Source organism: Aethalodelphis obliquidens, unplaced genomic scaffold (assembly GCF_003676395.1).
Source record: "Aethalodelphis obliquidens isolate GAN/ISIS:26980383/991018 unplaced genomic scaffold, ASM367639v1 scaffold2, whole genome shotgun sequence".
NCBI classification, from domain to species: domain Eukaryota; kingdom Metazoa; phylum Chordata; class Mammalia; order Artiodactyla; family Delphinidae; genus Aethalodelphis; species Aethalodelphis obliquidens.
The window spans coordinates 43,238,432-43,260,258 of record NW_020837946.1 but is presented as its reverse complement, the minus strand read 5'-3'; the positions used below and the strand labels follow the sequence as shown (position 1 = coordinate 43,260,258).

At 38.5% G+C, this 21,827-nt stretch overlaps 1 pseudogene; it reads left to right on the top strand.

Annotated features, from left to right (window-relative positions):
• The first annotated feature begins 13,716 nt into the window (after positions 1 to 13,716).
• On the top strand, positions 13,717 to 15,044 carry LOC113630372 (endonuclease V pseudogene; annotated as a pseudogene).
• Positions 15,045 to 21,827: the final 6,783 nt, after the last annotated feature.

Genomic DNA, 21,827 nt, shown 5'->3' with positions numbered 1-21,827 from the left:
AGAATGGTGTTGTATGATTTCTGAGGCCATGAGGAAAGGCCGTGAAGCTTACACCTGTTTCTCACCCTCTGGAAGCCCCATTTTGGGGCTTTCCATCTCAGAACTCAGTCACCATGCTGTGCAAATCTTAAACCATGTTAAGAGGCCATGTGTAGGTGTTCCAGTCAATAGTTGCAGCTGAGACCAGCCTTTAGATGTCCCAGCCCAGGTGCCAGACAGGTGAGTGAGTGATCATGGAGTGAGATCCTCCAGTCCCAGCTGTTCCAGATTCCAGCTATTAAAGTCACTGCTAGTCACCTGAGTCTTCCTAGCTCAGGGGCCAGGCGTCGTAGAGCAGAGAACTGTCTCCACACACCCTTTCTTAATTCTTGATCTACAGTATCTGAGAGCATACTAAAATAATTTTTTATGCCACTAAATTTGGGGTGGTTTACTGCAGAGCAATAGTAACTTAGTGGGACAGTTAAACCACCAAGGGAACAAGATTTTTAAAAATACTTATAATAAGTAAAATGATGAACCAAAAAAGTATAGTCTGAGTCCATTTAGTATGGAAAAATAGCTCTGCACACCTCAATATTGTTCCTGAAAAGTTCCCTATTTACAGTACAGCATAGTATGCTCACAATGATACTCCAGTCTCACTAAGAAAGTGTTAGATTTAGTTCAGGATATATAATTTTACAACGCAGGGGAAATAGATCATACATTTTAGAAAGAAAAACACCTTTCATTGGTTAATATTTAAAAAGATTGGTGCTTTAAAAGGAATAACATTTCCATTATCAGAATAATTAAAACACATAAATATTTTCATTCTTTGATAATACTGGATAAATTAGGCTTCATTATAATTTTTAACTGAATGTATTTCATATTTTTGGTGTTTGTGTTGCTTGTCAAGAGTAAGTCTTGGGAACTCGCATATTATTATTTATCCATTTATATACATTCTCTTTTTCAAAAGAGGATTTGAGGAGGCTTTGATGTTTGCTTAACCAGCTTCATACCCCAAACAGCATACTGTGTATAATGGAATCATTAAGAAATACTCTTCGACAATGGTGATGATGTTAAATTATGGCCTCTCTAGAGACGAGGGACTATGCCCTATTACTTGTTTATGTATCCCCAATATTGCCTAGTTCAATATTTTGTAACAGAAGCTCAAAAGAGATTTGGTGAATTGAATTGACAGAATTGTGTTCAGATCTTTATATAACTTATGTCTAAAATTTCTCTCCAGAACACTACAGCGAAATCAGCAAAAAGGTCTGAAGTAATCATTATCCTCAAGTAATACCAAAAAGCCATGTAAAATACCACCCACTTCTAAAATGGATATACCTATGCATTACAATAAACACACCACATGATGGGCTTTTCTAATTTTATTTCCATGGAGTTTTACACCATTCAAGTGGTATTATAAAGAGCCCAATTATAGTTCAGGTCAGGACTAACATTGAATGAGGAGGATGGTGCGTGTGGTTACATGTGGTTGTGTGTACCTGTGCATGAGTATGTATGTTTAGAAGGGAAGCAGATTTATTAGCAGAAATAGGACTTCAGGTCTCATAATACCATCACAAATATTCTTTGCAAAGACCAGCAAAGCCAGGTCCTCTTCCCACCCTTTGAAGGTTCTCACCCTGCAGCTCCATATAGGACCCCCATTAGCATTCACCCTAGAGTGCTGGGTCCCTGACTAGAGACAGGTCAGGTGGAGGTTCCATTGTACAACTTAGGATTGCAGAGATGGACTGTTGACTGAAATTTTACCTTTGCTGGTCATTAAACTATATGCAGGCAGTGTGATCGCAGTTGGGGAGGCAATTAAAATTCAATTCAAAATATGTGGCTCCTGTCCTCCAGAATTTATAATCTAGTGGGAAAGACAGGCTCAGACATTTCTAGCCAGCCATAGTCATTTCTGACTATAGACATCAGATGCTAGTCTTTAAGTATGAGTGAAGTGCTGTGTGGGGATTCTGTGGAGGGAGGTCATTACCTCTGGTACTGTGGAGGAAAATACAGATCTCACTTGACTCTCAATTTTGACAGATGGCTCTGATTAGAACAGCTAGTGCTACGAACTGTAAAATGCTTTTAATAAAATAATTATAATAGTATTTAATTTATTGAACATACACAATGTCCAAGATTCTAGCATTATGCTATACACTTGACTGCATTTCTTATTTTACCCTTAAAAGAGCCCTAGAAGTAGTTACTATTATTATACTTGTTTTATAGATAAAGTAACTGAATTTTAAAGAAGTGACTTACCTAAGGTCACACAATTAGAAAATGGCAGAGCCAGGACATCCACAGAGTTCAGGATATTTCAAACCAAATTTTGCACTGCTCAATGTCAGGAAAATATCTGGGTTCCTTGCCTCCATAATATAATGATTCTGATATTTTAAAATATTTCTGTGTTCTGATTTCCCCTTACCCTCACGAAAGAAAAGAAATTTAACACAAGACTTAATTTGTAACTCAAGATTTATCTGTCTTTATCGATACAATAGAGTATTAGTTGTCTAACAATTTTTCTAGTTAATTGCTAATCAATTATATATTTCAGATTGCTTGTAATATGTTTCTTTAAGAAGAGTATAGAGAGCTTTATTGGTAGGTTACAATTATAAGATTATACAGTTCCCACCACTGATTTAAAAATAATTAATGAAGGCTTATATGGCTGTTAGCATAACTGACACAACCTTGTGTTTTACAGTTCCTCCTGTCCTTTCACTGACCCTACCCAGGACTGTACTGTGTGGTAAATCACTTCTCTGTCGTCAAGGGCTTTGCAGTTAACAGGTATTGTTTAATAATCATTAGGACCAGGTGGCCTCTATGCTCTGTTAGTCCCCAAACAATGATGAAAACCCTTGCTGACGTATTCCTGGTGACCACGAGACTAGTTACCCACTCATAAATCTTGATTTAGGAATGCATGTCCTGCTTCCAAGCACCTACTTTCATACCCCAGGTTAACTATAAAATTATCCAATGACCCCTCAGTGGTGAGAAGTGCAGCTGTGAATGCTTCCAGATCATTGTCTACCCGATCCAGATCCTACCATGTGAGTAAGTTACCCTATGATAAACTGATCCAGTGATTATATGGAGCTGCCTGCCTCGATTTTTGGTCTCACAATGACTTCTCAGTTCTGTGGACACTTTCGTTCCCTCCATCTTCCAACAAGGCTCAAGTTTCAAGATGGCAAGGACATTATTTCAAAAATGTTAATTTCTAGTTCACTGGGGGCAGCAAGAACCTCTTCAGACATTTTATGTTCAAAAGTGTCAAAATTTCCTATACCAAAATACACAGGCCACAATTTTTGAACAAGATTTCTATGGCACACGAGTTACATACCACACCACACCACATCAACCATTCCACCCACCTGGAGCAGGAGCAAAGAAGCTTCTGTAGCTTGTATTACTCCCTTCAAAGCCCAGGAGACCATAATCTCTTTCCACTTGAGAAAAAAATTATAGCCTTTATCCAGTAGGTTAGTTTATCAACTGATCTCTGGTTTCCAAATTAATCAACAATTATACAAGTAGAGCACAATGCCAAAGAAAATGTACAAATGCATCTGGTATCCCAGATTGGATTAAGCAAAGAGCAAATTTAAGTATGTGCTTAAATAAATAGCATGTAAGCTGTCATTAGGAGAGAGAAGTATACTTTAATAAACTACATTACACTGATTTTATAAATCAGATTAAAACATTTTTTTGAAATATGTTTGAGAGGTTGAGGGGATGGGGAGGCATCATAACCTTTACAGAGGTTGAGGCCACTAAAGGCAACCAACCCTTCTTTATATCTCAGAGTAGAACAGTTTGTCATAGAATACAATTGATCAACCAGAATCCCTCTAAATTCTTTATTTGTGACAGATATTGGAAGCTTTTAATATAGTTCACAAAATGGTTCTAGTCAATAATGGGGTCTATTTCTAAGTACTTGTCCTCATGTGGTTTAGAGTTTCAACAGTGGGTTGCTTCGATTGAGGTTTCAATAGGAGAAATTGTGGACATGCTTCAGTGGATGTTTATTGAATTAATGAAACAGAAGCAACAGACCTGGATTCAAAACCCACTTTTTTTCATTTCTAACCTGTGACCTTGGATCACTTACCTTGAGCTTAGGTTTCTACATCCATAAAATGAAAATCACATTATGTACTTCATGGGGTTGTTATGATGATTAAATGAGATAATGTAAGTGAGATTATCTCATTAAGGTAGTTGAATCTCTTATTTGGGGTTGGGAGGATTAGAAATGAGACACTTATTTAAGGAATTGTATTAAAATCCTTCATAACCTCCCCATAATGATTCATTCATTCATCATTAAAAGTATATAGAATACCTACAGTACAGTATTCGGTACAGAGAATCTTCCATGATAAAACCTTAGGAAAGAGGACTTTTATGTCCATTTGGAAATAGTTCACAAACTACAGAGTCTTTGATAGAGTCTGCAACAATTCATTGTAGTTTCAACCTAACTATCCCTCCCTGGTGCCGCCCCCCCAACTTTGAATAAGAGAGGGAGTGAGAGTGTCTGTTTTACACTTTACAATACAAATTACCTAGTGATTTGCAAAAAGCAAAGTCTAATAGCTTGGCACTTTTAGAGTCACAAAATAGGTGCAAATGTCAAAACTGCCCAACCAAAATGTCGCCCCCTCTGCGAACTCGCACCCAAAATGTCACCTCCTCTTGAAGGCACCCTCCTCTCTGGTCTCTAAGATTTGACAAATGCTGCTCCACCTGTCTGAATCATGCTCTCCTGACCTCCCTACCTCAGGTCATTGGCTCCTACCCAAACTTCAGCACTCTCTTCAGTCATTCTCTGTCCTGGGTGGCTCCTCTGTCCTCACTCCTACTGTCCCCAGTCTAAATAGGGGCCTTTCTCACCCTTTTAGTAGGATATTAAAATGAAATCAAGTTTGTTTTTTTCTTAACTGGAAAGATCATTTAAAACGGGTTAGTAGTGGAAACAATCATTCACCTTTGAAGCAGATTCTTTTGCTTTAGGAAAATCACTAGAATACTTTTATAAACATAACAACCACCATTGTTCTTGGAGAAGAATATTAAGTCATCTTTAATCTGAAAGCTAGTACTTCAGACAGAGATGTGAAACAAGCCACTGATCATTGTACATTCTGTTGTCTTTAGCATAAATACACCCTTGCAGAGACAGAGACAGATAATGTTAAGTTTTTTCCTAAGTATTTAATCTTGCCTCTGAACCCACCTCCCACCCCTGACCCAGGAGATATGTATATCTTTTATAAAAGAATTTTTTTCTCACAGACTGGTTTGGAACAGTCCATTTTGGGCTTTCATTTAACATCGTGTTAGAGTGAAGATCTGGGATGGCCTTGGAACAGCTTTACCGTGGCTGAACTCTTGGCAACGCATCTATGGGTTTTTTTATTGAATAACCCAGACTTTGAAGTATGTCTTCTAAACTGTGGCATTGTCTTGTCTATTCCCCTGAGGCTGGGTGAGGGTGAAGGAATTGGGTGTTTCCACTGTCAATCATCCTTCGGTGGGAGATGAGGTAGGCCTGGGCAGGGACTGGGAGAGGGCAGACTTCTTCCCAGTTAATAGACAAAGGAGGGGTAAGTGTAGAAACTCCACAATGTGTAGATACCTGGGGTGACCTGACACATGGAACAGTCTCTGACATACAATATCAATTTATTTATATTTAATATTGATGGAAGATCCTAAGAGTAGCAAGTCTCTTTTAATGGCAGCTGAGTTAAAAGGTACTTTCTATGTTGTGCTTGAATTATCCCTAAGCCTTCAGTTAAGCGTTAAGTATTTCAGTAGGCTTGGCCGTGCTCTAGGGAATTAAGGGAGAACTTTGTGCACGCATCTAGTGTGAAGCAAAGAAGAGCAGCAGCAGCACTAAAAGGCACTTACAGGACATCAAAAAATAAACTGTGGAATATGGAGCTCTAACGTCCAGATCAAGATGGCTAGTCAATTGGTCAATGATCATCAGACAGATTGTGGAACATGGAAGTGTTCCTTGGAGATTTATAGAACTTATTTGGGAAGCAAATCCAGTAAAAGAACAGATTTCCCACAGTTCTCCCCGAGGGCTATTGCTATTGTTTGTGGGAATATTGATAGAAAAGTATGTGCTTTTTAAAGGTTAAAAAACTTGGACTCCACTCTTCATTTTGTCTTTTCTACAGAACCATCAACTTATTGACAATAAGGACTGTGTCTCTTTTATCTTTGCATCATCACAGTTTCTAGAACAGTGTCTGGAACACAATAGGTGCTCAAAAATATTTGCTGAGTTACACGTGCATAAAGTCTGTCACAATATTGTCTTCAACTTGATGAGTTGACTTAGGTCAATAGTCATTTAAAACTGGTTGTGAAACTGGAAACCAAAAAACTCCCAGAAGAAAACATAGGCAGAACACTCTTTGACATAAATTGTAGCAATATTTTTTGGATCTGTTTCCTAAGGCAAAGGAAACAAAAGCAAAAATAAACAAGTGGGTCCTGATTAAACTTAAAAGCTTTTGTACAGCAAAGGAAACCATCGACAAAATGAAAACACAACCTACTGAATGGAAGAAAATATTTGCAAATGATGACCAATAAGAGGTTAATATCCAAAATATACAAACAGCTCATACAACTCAATATCAAAAAACCTCAAACAACCCTATTAAAAAATGGGCATAAGACCTGAATAGATATTTTTCCAAAGAAGACATACAGATAGCCAACACAGATGTGAAAAGATGCTCAACACTGCTAATCACTAGAGAAATGCAAATCAAAATCACAATGAGATATCACCTCACACCTGTCAGAATGTCTAAAAGACCATAAATAACAAATGTTGGTGAGGATGTGGAGAAAAGGGAATCCTTGTACACTGTTGGTAGGAATACAAAGTAGTGCAGTTCCTATGGAAAACATTACAGAAGTTCCTCAAAAACACTAAAAATAGAACTACCAGATGATCCAGCAATTTCATTCCTAGGTATATATCCAAAGAAAACAAAAACAATTTAAAAAGATACATGCACCCCAATGTTCATAGCAGCATTATTTACAATAGCCAAGATATGGAAGCAACTTAAGTATCCATCAACAGATGAATGGATAAAGAAGATGTGATACACACACACACACACACACACACACACACACACACACACACACAATACGGAACGAAATACTACTCAGCCATAAAAAAAGAATGAAAGTTTGCCATTTGCAACAACATGGATGGACCTAGAGGGTACTATGCCTAGTGAAATAAGTCAGATAGAGATAGACAAATACTGTATGTTATCACTTGTATGTGGAATCTAAAAAATAAAACGAATGAATATAACAAAACAGAAACAGACTCACAGATATAGAGTACAAACTAATGGTTACCAGTGGTGAGAGGGAAGTGGGGAGGGGCAAGATAAGGGTAGGGTTTTAAGAGGTACAAACTACTATGTATAAAATAAATAAGAAAAAGGATACATTGTACAGCACAGGGAATATAGTGAATATTTTATAATAACTTTAAATGGAGTATAACCTATAAAAATTTTGAATCACTGTGTTATATACCTGAAACTAATATAATATTGTAAACCAACAATACCTCAATTAAAAAAACTGGTTATTAGAAATATACTGAAATAGAATTAATAAGATACCTTGATACTCTCTATTGTAAGGCTGTTGCTATAACTTTCAAATGGGAAAATATGTTTTAAGCACAGATTCCTGCAAAAAGCTGCACAATCATCACACATTGCCAGAGAATCAGGAAACCAGAAGAGACCTGAAGGCTATTTAGTTCGCTCACTTTATGAATGAAGAAATTAAAGTCTGGAGTGAAAAAGTAACTTGTCCAGAGTCACACATCTCACCAATGGTGGAGCCAGGGCTAGGTTGCACCTGTTCTGATTCATTGCTCTTCTTCTTAGTACTACATCATACACTTCTACTAAATCATACCAGTCATGGGTCCGTGGCTAGATGGGCAGTTGATAGTATTTATTTGTATTTTATGTTTAAAAAATACTCTGAAACAATAGATGGTGTCGAGATTTTTTTACATCATACTTTGCTTGATTTTATGAGCATTGAAGATCCTTAAAAGTCCTAAACAGTGATTTTCATACCTGGCTCTAAAAAGACCTATGCCAGGGTCCTAGCCCAAGCCAGCAGGACTCAGGCATTGGTATTTTTGAAAAAGCTTCCCCAAATGTTTATAATTGCAACCAAGATTGAAAATCATTGTTCTAAAATAGTTTTATTTAATGTCCTTATCCATTTTTCAATCGCTTTGTTTACATTTCCCAACTTCTCCCTGATGTCCTCCTCTATGATTAACTGGGAGACACAGAATGCACAGTCCTCATTTGGATTTCCCTGATGACCAGTGGGAACTTCCTAAATTAGTGCAGTTCAATGCTAAAACCATTTAATTTACATTAAACACAAAAGACATTTCCACCTGCTTGGGACAACACAGTACTGCATTATTTTAGAGAATATGTTTCCATAGAATCACATGATCAGCAAGAAGCATATCATTTCAAACCTCAGCCACTAGGGAAATTTTTACCTATAGTGCATGTCCTCTTTGTTCAAAATCATCAAGGAGAAGTATTTTGTATTTTCTTTTGTTATTCTTTGCCACACTGCTGAGAATGTTCTTTTTAACCAATTTAATGTAACTGCTGTCTTCTGTGGAAATGAAGAACAATGAATAGATTGCCTGTTTACGTATCTTTTCTTTAGTTGTAGACTCACAAATTCGAAACTTAGCCTTCTTTTCTTCAGGTAATAATAACTTAACCTGTCATTATGGCCTATATTTTATAAGCATTTATAGTTTTCATTCCTTCTCTCTGAACATAATTAGAGCACTGTGTAATAAAATAGTTATTTACCTTTGCTTTAGCATGTCATCTAAAGGTGAAAAATGCAGTGAGGTCAACATTTTTAAGTATCATTACCTTCATACTCAAATACTTTCCATTTTATACCTTATTTTTCAATTTTAAGACATAAAATACAGTTACTGGGTAATAAATTATAATTATCTTACCTTGTATCTGAAAATAGAATGCAAACATAAAGCTTTCTTGCTTTGGTAATTTCTGTAATTTATACACAGCATTGATGAGGCCCTAGGTATAATTCAAATTTACAGACTGCACCCAAAATACCATAAACATAAGCTTTTCTCAGAGCAAATCGTCACTGAAGCGCCAGCTCAGACAACAGAATTAGTCATTAACTCTTCAGGCAGCCTTTACATTTTCTTTATATAGTGTTATCTATACTCATCGTAATATTGTGCCATTTTTACCAGCTAGTTAAGATTTCATTGTATAAACAGTAGCTGAATATATTCATGTCAAAGATAATCATTCCTTTAAAAGGTTTCTTTGTCAGGTGTTCATTAAAGTGGATTTCACATCAAAATGATAGTCACTAATATAAGGCAAACATCTTACCCATTTGGCAGGTCTTTTTAAAAATTTAATTTTATTAGCACTGTATCAAATCCTCAGCCTATATTATATATTATATCTCCTTAAGAGCACAAAAATCTGTTTTATGAATGCACACAGTTGATGGGCATCCAAAGCGGAATAATCTGTGTATCATTTACAAATACAGGAGACCACAATAGAAGTGATGCTGCTCATGAATGTATCAGAAATTCACCATTAAAAATATCTATTTTCACCAATGGTATACTTTGTAAACAGTGCTTCCACTTTTCTTAATATTGGCCTTCAGAAATTCACTTTTTGATAAATTCCCTAAATAAAGGCTTCTTCCCAGCTGATGTTTACCACTCCGGGCTGCATGAAGCACTGGCATTTTGCTTCAAGACAGGAGGTAACAGGAATAAATACAGCACCAGCTACATTTCCTCTGCATCAGATATGTGAATGTTTTGAGCATTGTAATGGGTAGCGTGGGTGACACAGAATTTCACAAAATCGCCCACACAAAGAGCAGCCCTTCTTCAGAAGGCACAGCAGACACCATTTTGTCTCATTCCAAAGCAGTTCACAACCTTCTCCAGTTTTTCAGTTGAAGCTTTCAGACACAAAGATTTTAATCTAAACCTGATGGGACATGATGAATTTTGAGGAGGGTAATTTGATTTCTAGACAGTAGGAGGGAGAAAAGAAAAGGGCAAGAATTGAGGTCACAGCTGTAAATATCTCTGAGTTCTCTGAAGGAGTAAATTAAAGTGAGAATAGCCTTTATTTTTAGTCACATAGACATTTATAGGCATTAAATTAATGCCAGTGTAAGATTTCATTCTTACATTTCTTCATAGGAGGGATCCATATTTGCCCTGGGGGCTTGGTGGCAAAGGGGTCAGGGTAGGGGTAAGTCATGAAACCCACTCCATGTCTTTCTGTGGAGATACGTGAGAAACCAGTTGTGGGCTGCTGCCTAGGAAGCCCCGCCCACTAAGAAGACCTCTTGGGACTCTGATTGGCCTATGAATGTGTTAATCACAATTATATCAATATATGCTGTGCTGTAGCTGTTTGTGGGGAGATTTTAAGGGATTTTTAGCTTTGTTTGCTTTTGCTTTAGATTTTGGCAAGCCAAAGGATATATCTAAGTGAGAGCTGGCTTTTAACATTGTAACCTGACTCTTCCCAAATTTACCATCACTGCTTAAAACATTTTGGCATATATTATTAGAATTCCCTTCTACTCCAACAGCTCATCTTTTTCTATATCCTGAGTACTATCAATCTTCATCCTTTGAGGGAAGATTTTATTTTGTGTATGTATTTGTTTCTTATTGTGGAAAACAGACATAACAAAATTTGTCATTTTAAAGTGTACAATTTAGTGGCATTTAGTGCCTTCACAATGTTGTGCAACCATTACTACCGATCTAGTTCTAGAACATTTTCATCACCCCTGCTCATAAAGCAGTCACTCCACATTACCCCCTCCCCTAGCCTCTGACAACGGCTAATCTGCCATCTCTATGGATTTGCCTATTCTGGATATTTCACATAAACGGAACCATACAATATGTGTCCTTTTGTGTCTGCTTTCTTTCACATGTAATGTTTTTGAGGATCATCCATGTTGTATCTGTATTTGTTTTGAAGCAACAGGAAGTCAAACAGAGCCTAGTCTGGTCAGTTGGCTGAGTACATACTGTTTGAAAAGAGTTTAAGTGATATTACAAAGCAAATGAGATTAATTTTCCTATGTGCTCATGTCTTGTTTTCTTACCCTTGAATATATAGGTTCTATTTACACTAAAAAACAAAAAACAAAAAAACCCCACACCAAATAAACACCACAATACATTATTACCTATACTCAGAATATAATTATTGCTTGATTACTGCCAAGTAAACTTAGGTTCTCTTTTTCGGGCGTAGGAGTTGGCCAAAGCATGTGATGCTGAAGATGTTACACAGAAACTGGCATCCCCCTAATGAAAAATATGAGGTACTGTATCTGAATCCAGATCTTAGGTGACTATAAGGCAAAGTATTCAAGTTACGCTTTTGTAGCCTCTCTTTGTAACATCCTCCCTTTTAATTGCCCACTCTCCTAGTTCTCCCATTAAGGTGAAATATCTAGTTAATAATATAAATTCACTCTAAAATATTTATGACTTAATGAATTTAGAAACTAATGAAGATATCCTTGCTTAATTCTACAAATTAATTAACTTTTGATCAATAAGTGGAGAGAGATGTTAAGGGAAGGATCCTTTCTTGTTCTCTCAAATCACACCACATGGACCAGTGTGGTTCTCAAACTTTTTTGTGTCTAAGAATCACTAGGATATTTGTTTTAAAATATAAATTTCTAGACCCCAGAAATTCTGATTCAGTCTGGGTGAGAAGCAGAAATCTCTACTTTCAATAACTATCCTAGGTTGGTGGTCCTCAGACTTTAGTGTGTATCAGAATCACTCTGAGGGCTTGTTAAAACACAGATTTCTGGACCTCAGAATCTAGAGTTTCTGATTCATAGGTCTGGAGTGGGGCCTGAGAGTTTACCTAACAAGATCCCAGGTGATGCTGATGTTGCTGGTTGGGGACCATGTTTTGAGAACCACGGTCTTAGGTGATTCTAAAATAACTGTGCCTTGGCTACATTTGGAACCATACTGATAAACTAATCACAATTCTGCAAATCAAGCTAAGCCTGTATGGCAGCCTGTGATAAAAGGGCTTGGCTTTCACAGGGGTGGAATAAAATAAATCTTTGCCCCTAGCTGTGGAAGCATCAATAATTTTCACAAACAATTTTAATAGGGTACTATTTTAATCTAAAGTATCAGTTAAGGACCTAAAACCAATGCACAAAAAACAATATTTTCTTTTGACTTTCAGGTGTACATACAAAAATTTGTAAATTATTGTTACAGACTTCATTTAAAATAATTTATATATAAAAAAACAACTGGGGACTTCCCTGGTGGTGCAGTAGTTAAGAATCAGCCTGCCAATGCAGGGGACACGGGTTTGAGCCCTGGTCTGGGAAGACCCCACATGCCGCAGAGCAACTAAGCCCACGCACCACAACTACTGAGCCTGCGCCCTAGAGCCCGCGAGCCACAACTACTGAGCCAGTGTGCTGCAACTACTGAAGCCCATGTGCCTAGAGCCCCTGCTCCGCAACAAGAGAAGACACCGCAATGAGAAGCCTGCGCACCACAAAGAAGAGTAGCCCCGGCTAGCCGCAACTAGAGAAAGCCCGCGCGCAGCGACAAAGACCCAACACAGCCAAAACTAAATAAAATTAAAAAAAAAAAAAAAAAAAAAAAAACTGAAGCACTTAAGAAAATCACTGTTTAATGGCTTGGGGTTTCGATAGAAAACTGATTCAGGGGTACAGCCTACTGGATAATTCTGAGATTGCAAAGGAAAAAATTGTCATAGGAGTTTTAACATTTAATATCGTTCTTTTATGTATTAATTTCTTTCCATGTTTCTTTATAAGGATGGTATAATGGAAACATCATGGACTTTGGAGGTTCAAGATCTTTCTTTGCCTTGTGACTTTCCTTGCTATATGACCTTGGGCAAGTTACTCAAGCTTCAGGTTCCTACACTGTATAATGGGGTAACACAATAATTACTAGCCAGCAGAGCTATTATGATAATTAGGAAATAAAACATTTAAATTTCCAGCATAATGTTGGACTTATTGCAGAAACTATGTCCTTTACATACACACACACACACACACACACACACACACACACACACCAACAAACATAAAAGAAAAAAAACTCTGTTTCTGACCTTTCTATACATGTTCCCTAAACTTAATTCTGCTTTGAAGCAACATTTACCAGCACATGTGGGGACTCCATGTTGGTGTTCCTCTGCATTTTGACTTCTGATAGTTCTATGCTTTAAGTTCTATGAGTTAGGGAAAACCAGGCAGTGGAAGAGCCTCATCACCTTTTGCTGGTATTAAAACTTAATGATGGGGCTTCCCCGGTGGCGCAGTGGTTGAGAGTCCGCCTGCCGATGCAGGGGACACGGGTTCGTGCCCCGGTCCAGGAAGATCCCACATGCCGCGGAGCGGCTGGGCCAGTGAGCCATGGCCGCTGAGCCTGCGCGTCTGGAGCCTGTGCTCCGCAACGGGAGAGGCCACAACAGTGAGAGGCCTGCGTACCGCAAAAAAACAAAAACCAAAAACCAAAAAACTTAATGATGGAGGGCCGTGCCATGGCCCGAAAGGCGGCTGGGAGGCCGCCAGAGGAAACACTGTCGCTCTGGAAACTGGAGCAAGCCCTGTTAAAGACCCTTGTCGTGGACCGGGACACGGAGGCGTGGCAACGAGACCCCGCCTTTTCAGGCCTGCAGAGGGTCGGGGCGTGGACGTGTCCTTTGTGAAGGGCGACGGTGTCAGCACCTGTGCCTCCCTGGTGGTGCTCAGCTACCCTGTGCTCGAGGTGATGTATGAGGACTGTCGCATGGTGAGCCTGACAGGCCCCTGTGTGTCAGGCTTCCTGGCCTTTCAAGAGGTGCCCTTCCTGGTGGACGTGGTACAGTGGCTGTGGCAGAAGGAGCCCCGCCTCATGCCCCAGGTCCTTTTTGTGGATGGAAATGGGGTGCTCCACCACCGAGGCTTTGGGGTGGCCTGCTACCTTGGTGTCCTCACATACCTGTCCAGCATCGGGGTGGCTAAGAAACTCCTGCAGGTGGACGGGCTGGAGAACAACGCTCTGCACAAGGAGAAGATACGGCTCCTGAGGCTGGAGGAGACTCATTTCCTCTGATGGGAGATTCTGGGACCATCCTGGGCATGGCGCTGAAGAGCCATGACCACAGCACCAAGCCCCTCTATGTCTCTGTGGGCCACAAAATGAGCCTGAAGGCAGCCGTGCGCCTGAGCCATGGCTGCTGCAAGTTTCAGATCCTGGAGCCCCTGCACCAGGCTGACATCCGCTCCCCAGACTACATCCGCAGGACCCTGGGAGTCCAAGGGGCCCCTGCTTTGCGGCTGAAAGGAGCAAGAAGGCACAGAGGCCAAAGCCGTGCCCCCAGGGAGTCTCAGAAGAGCCTGCAGATTTAGAAATTATCCATTGACTTTCTGCCATGGGGCTTGAGAGTTCGTTCCCTCTCACATAGCCTCTCATACACTTTCCTTCCACCCATCTTCTCATTTTCATTGAATCAGAATTCACTGTCTGCGTTATTCTTTCTTTGCACATACTACTCAAAGCTGAGTAATGTAATGTGATTACATCTCCTTTTTTGTACAACCTCTTATTTTTCCTGCACTTGATAACTGCCTCATGTTTTGGGTTTGGTTTATTTTCTCTGTATCCATTCCTTATTCCAAAACCCTGAAATGGAAATATAAATTGGTACATTAAAAGCATCAGGACATCTTGAATTTATTTTTTCTCAGAGCCTGTGGTAGCCAGCTTCCAAGATGGCCTCCTGGGGCTGGTGTAGCCCTATGGCCACACTGAACCTGGTCCATCTGTATGACCAGTGGAGGTGTGGGTGTGTGAGGGTGTGTCACTTCTGATACTAAGCCTAAAACACATTGGGAATTTTGTCTGGATGGTGCCCCCTTCTTCTCTCTCTCCCCTCATCATTCAGTTTGAGAGAAGTCAGCTGCTGTGTTGTAAACTGCTCTGTGAAGTCCACATGGCAGAGAACTGAGCCCACCTGCCAGTCACCATGTGAGGGAGTCATCTTGGACAGCCTCCAGCCCTGCTCAAGCCTTTAGATGCCCCCAGCCCTGGCTGTCATCTGAATGCAACCTCAGGAGAGACCCTGGGACAGAACCACCTAGCGAGTCTGCTTTCAGGTTCCTATCTCACAGTTTCCGAGTATCTCACCTTTGTTCTGGAATAATATTTTTATGCAGCAGAACATAACTAATACAGAGCCACTCCTCCCATAAAAACAAACAAACAAACAAAAACCTTAATGATGAAATGAAGCATCTCAGCTAAATACTTTCCAGTAAAAAAATTGTTTAAGTAGAAACCATACTCAGTGCCTTCAGTCAATTAATTCCCTCTGTTCATTCTCAGAGAAGACACTTATAAATTGATCCTTATCTAAGATAAACAACAGAAAATGAGATCACATTAATGTCAAGGCCCAAATTGTGATGTTTCTGGACCTGCTTAGGAACTCACATCTTGAGTTCTTCAAATCTCCCTGTGATTTGTGGAGTGTCCATGGTGGTCTCAAGTGTGCTTGGAAATGGGTTCACTCATGTTTTCAGCTCTGGCTTCCTGGTCAAGCAATCCAGAGTTGTGATTCAGTGATCTCCTGTTGGGCCCAGGGATCTGCATTAAAAGAAGTACTCCTGGAGATTCTGAAGAAAGGCATCCTTTTTTTTTTTTTTAACATCTTTATTGGAGTATAATTGCTTTACAGTGGTGTGTTAGTTTCTGCTGTATAACAGTGAATCAGCTATATGTATACATATATCCCCATATCCCCTCCCTCTTGCATCTCCCTCCCACCCTCCCTATCCCACCCCTCTAGGTGGTCACAAAGCAACAAACTGATCTCCCTGTGCTATGCGGCTGCTTCCCACTAGCTATCTATTTTACATTTGGTAGTGTATATATGTCCATGCCACTCTCTCACTTCTTCCCAGCTTACCCTTCCCTCTCCCTGTGTCCTCAAGTCCATTCTCTACATCTGCATCTTTATTCCTGTCCTGCCCCTAGGTTCTTCAGAACCTTTTTTTTTACATTCCATATATATGTGTTAGCATACGGTATTGTTTTTCTCTTTCTGACTTACTTCACTCTGTATGACAGACTATAGGTCCATGCACCTCACTACAAATAACTCAATTTCCTTTCTTTTTATGGTTGAGTAATATTCCACTGTATATATGTGTCACATCTTCTTTATCCATTCATCTGTTGATGGACATTTAGGTTGCTTCCATGTCCTGGCTATTGTGAATAGTGCTGAAATGAACATTGTGGTACATGACTCTTTTTGAATTATGGTCTTCTCAGTAGTGGGATTGCTGGGTCATATGGTAGTTCTATTTTTAGTTTTTTAAGGAACCTCCATACTGTTCTCCATAGTGGCTGTATCAATTTACATTCCCACCAACAGTGCAAGAGGGTTCCCTTTTCTCCACACCCTCTCCAGCATTTATTGTTTGTAGATTTTTTAATCATGGCCATTCTGACTGGTGTGAGATGATACCTCATTGTAATTTTGATTTGCATTTCTCTAATGATTAGTGATGTTGAGCATCCTTTCATGTGTTTGTTAGCCATCTGTATGTCTTCTTTGGAGAAATGTCTATTTAGGTCTTCTGCCCATTTTTGGATTGGGTTGTTTTTTTTTCCATATTGAGCTGCTTGAGCTGCTTGTATATTTTGGAGATTGATCCTTTGTCAGTTGCTTCGTTTGAAAATATTTTTTCCCATCTGAGGGTTGTCTTTTCATCTTGTTTATGTTTTCCTTTGCTGTGCAAAATCTTTTAAGCTTCATTAGGTCCCATTTATTTATTTTTGTTTTTATTTCCCTTTCTCTAGGAGGTGGGTCAAAAAGGATCTTGCTGTGATTTATGTCAAAGAGTGTTCTTCCTCTAAGAGTTTTATAGTGTCTGGCCTTACATTTAGGTCTTTAATCCATTTTGAGCTTATTTTTGTGTATGGTGTTAGGGAGTGATCTAATCTCATACTTTTACATGTACCTGTCCAGTTTTCCCAGCACCACTTATTGAAGAGGTGCTGTCCTTTCTCCACTGTACATTCCTGCCTCCTTTATCAAAGATAAGGTGACCATATGTGCATAGGTTTATCTTTGGACTTTCTATCCTGTTCCACTGATCTGTATTTCTGTTTTTGTGCGAGTACCATACTTTCTTGATTACTGTAGCTTTGTAGTATAGTATGAAGTCAGGGAGTCTGGTTCCTCCAGCTCTGTTTTTCTTTCTCAAGATTGCTTTGGCTATTCGTGGTCTTTTGTGTTTCCATAGAAATTTTAAGATTTTTTGTTCTAGTTCTGTGAAAAATGCCATTGGTAGTTTGACAGGGATTGCATTGAATCTGTAGATAGCTTTGGGTAGTATAGTCACTTTCACAATGTTGATTCTTCAATACAAGAACATGGTATATCTCTCCATCTGTTTGTATCATTTTTAATTTCTGTCATCAGTGTCTTATAGTTTTTTGCATACAGTTCTTTTGTCTCCTTAGGTAGGTTTATTCCTAGGTATTTTATTCTTTTGGTTGCAATGGTAAATGGGAGTGTTTCCTTAATTTCTCTTTCAGATTTTTCATCATTAGTGTATAGGAATGCAAGAGATTTCTGTGCATTAATTTTGTATCCTGCTACTTTGCCAAATTCATTGATTAACTCTAGTAGTTTTCTGGTAGCATCTCTGGTAGGATTCTCTATGTATAGTATCACATCATCTGCAAACAGTGACAGTTTTACTTCTTTTCTGATTTGGATTCCTTTTATTTCTTTTTCTTCTCTGATTGCTGTGGTTAAAACTTCCAAAACTATGCTGAATAATAGTGGTGAGAGTGGGCAACCTTGTCTTCTTCCTGATCTTAGTGGAAATGGTTTCAGTTTTTCACCATTGAGAACGATGTTGGCTGTGGGTTTGTCATATATGGCCTCTATTATGTTGAGGTAAGTTCCCACTGTGCCTACTTTCTGGAGGGTTTTGATCGTAAATAGGTGTTGAATTTTGTCAAAAGCTTTTTCTGCATCTATTGAGATGATCATATGGTTTTTATCTTTCAATTTTTGAATATGGTTTATCACATTGATTGATTTGCATATATTGAAGAATCCGTGCATTCCTGGGATAAACCCAATTGATCATGGTGTAGGATCCTTTTAATGTGCTGTTGGATTCTGTTTGCTAGTATTTTGTTGAGAATTTCTGCATCTATGTTCATCAGTGATATGGGCCTGTAGTTTTCTTTTTTTGTGACATCTTTGTCTGGTTTTGGTATCAGTGATGGTGGCCTTGTAGAATGAGTTTTGGAGTGTTCCTCCCTCTGCTATATTTTGGAAGAGTTTGAGAAGGATAGGTGTTAGCTCTTGTCTACATGTTTGATAGAATTCACCAGTGAAGCCATCTGGTCCGGGGCTTTTGTTTGTTGGAAGATTTTTCATCACAGTTTCAATTTCAGTGCTTGTGATTGGTCTGTTTATATTTTCTCTTTCTTCCTGTTTCAGTCTTGGAAGGTTGTACTTTTCTAAGAATTTGTCCATTTCTTCCAGGTTGTTCATTTTATTGGCATATAGTTGCTTGTAGTAATCTCTCATGACCCTTTGTACTTCTGCAGTGTCAGTTGTTACTTTTCCTTTTCATTTCCAATTCTGTTGATTTGAGTCTTCTCCCTTTTTTTCTTGATGAGTCTGGTTAATGGTTTATCAATTTTGTTTATCTTCTCAAAGAACCAGCTTTTAGTTTTATTGATCTTTGCTATCATTTCCTTCATTTCTTTTTCATTTATTTCTGATCTGATCTTTATGATTTCTTTCCTTCTGCTAACTTTGGGGTATTTTTTGTTCTTCTTTCTCTAATTGCTTTAGGTGTAAGGTTAGGTTGTTTATTTGAGATTTTTCTTGTTTCTTGAGGTAGGATTGTATTGCTATAAATTTCCCTCTTAGAACTGCTTTTGCTGCATCCCATAGGTTTTGAGTCATCATGTTTTCATTGTCATTTGTTTCTAGGTATTTTTTGACTTCCTTTTTGATTTCTTCAGTGATCTCTTGGTTATTTAGTAGTGTATTGTTTAGCCTCTATGTGTTTGTAATTTTTACAGTTTTTTTTCCTGTAATTGATATCTAGTCTTATAGTGTTGTGGTCGTAAAAGATACTTGATTCAATAAGGGATCCATTTTTTAACACAGTGTGAAAAAAATCTTGCATTAGGAGCACTGCCCTGAGATCCAGCAGAAATCAGTTGTTCTGCTCCCACTTGCTGTAACTACTTGAATAGAATTAAGCAGTACTCTACATTCAGTGAGAACTCTTCACTGGTTAAGTAGAATATCACTTATAATGGCCAGGGGGCACTGTGGTTCAAGTTAAGTGTCCTTTTGATTCTAGTGTGGCAAACCACAGTGATTTATGAGGCTCTTGCTACAGTAAAAGACCACTCTTGAAGGGGACACTATTCCTTCCTCCTTATCTGCTGCCCCAGTGTTATAGAGCCAGATTGTTGAAGTTAGCTCGGGACTCAGCACAGAGTATTGCACAAAGAAGTCATTCAATAAATATGTATTGAATGGAATCCTTGTGGTGCTATACTACCAGTTATATCAATTGATTAGTTTAATTGGAGTTTAATTGGAAGATAAATTTATTTGGCTTTGTAGTCATGACTAAGAAGTCATTCCAAGACTTGGGTTCCCATCCAATGTAGCTCTACTCCAGGTAACTCAGGACTAGGAGTTTGGGGAAGTTTGTGCCCTGATGTGTATTTTCCAGATACAGCTTTGTCTACACACAATTCACTTATGGTAGCTTATCAAAAATCACATTCCATCAACATTCGTAGAGTCAGACTAGGGTTTGGGTGAAGTTCATGTGAAGAGGAAATTTATTAGGACTCCATGTTTTGAGTAATTGTATGGGGATTAGACAGGTACTGTTATTAATGGCCAAGTGTTAGAGAATAGTGTTGGTAGGGTTTCTTTTTACCTTGGGCAATACTTATTAGTGTTCTTAAAGTAATGTGGACTGACTTACACAGGTCACATGATAATTATCCCTTACTCCTAATCAGTAAATATGTATTGCTTCACTCTTGATGGCTCTAAAAAGTCTGTAGGTCATGGATGATAGTGCCTCGTCTTCCAGGGTCACAATAATACAGAATTATTAACTTTTATTTTCTTTCCCAAGTCAGGAATCTGTGAGAGTGATGTCACTCAGATAAACTCTGACTTGGGCTTCCCAAGAACCCATTTGGAAAAATGCTAGCCTACAAAAACTAAGAATGAATTACAAAAAGCAGTTTGATGAAAAAAGGATGGTTTTAATCTATTTAAAAAAAGAGTTTAATAAACTTTCACCATATTCTCCTATTTGCTATGAATTTTAAACCACATACATTTATTACCTACTTTAAATCATTGTTAATAAAGAAATATAATTATAGAGATGTTATTTATAGAGTATTTGCTTTTAGGAGTAAATGCTCAGAATTATGCAACTGTAGAAATAAAAACTTTTTATTAAGCCTAGTATGAGAATTAGGTATTATGCTATTCTAAGTTCTTCCTATGCCATCTAGTGGGAGACTCAAATGGTTTTATCTGAGTTTTGTGTAGATTATTTACCATCAATTTTTCCAACTTTTCATTTGTAGCAAATCAACTACATTATACCTGGTAAATGGTACATTTAACAAATTATTGGTTGAAAATAAAACTAAAGCAGTTAAAACAAAGTGTAAAGCCTGCCTTATGTTGCAAATAACTTTATGACAGGATATGTTCACGTTTCCAGCTCACATCACTAATGACACCAGTGGGAGAGTTCACGGTTACAATATAGGTCATTACTGCTATTGGTAGATCATTATATTATGGTATGATGACACATCCTGATTTCTTCAGCCAAGAATATCCTAAGCACAGAATTCCTTGACTTAATAGACTATGATGTCTTTTCACAAGCTATTTCCTGTCCTTCCTCTCCTCTGCCTTTCCCCCTTCTCTGCACGATGAATTCTGACTCAACTTTCAAAAGTCCTCTAATATCATGTCCTTTGTGAAACTTGCCTTTTGTCATAGTTTGCTTGCATACAACACACAGACACACAGATGAAAAGACACACCCACAGGACTAATTGGTCACTCCTTGTTGCATCCAGAGTACCTTGTTCTCACACTTCTGCTACCTCATTAACTATTATGGTTTTCACAGGTAGAGCAGTTTGATGACAAGGATTGTCTCTTCTTCATCTTTGGATTAGACACCATGAGTGAATGAATGAATGAACAAAAGTCTTTATATAGTCAATACTACTGCTCATTTCTCTCACTTGGTTGGTTACAGAACCACTCATATTCAATTCTCAGTGACTGGGCTAGAAACAGAGAATTATAGAGTATATGAGAAAGGAAGAGACAAGGGCATGGATGGGAGAATAGGAAGTGATGGATCAGCAGAAATAGCTTTTCAAGGGATATTTAATGAGCTTCCCCTTTCTTTACCTTCTCCCTTCACCCTCAATCTTCTTCTTCCCTATGATTGAAGGGACAAACTATCTCACAGCTGGGGATTTGGCTTAGTTC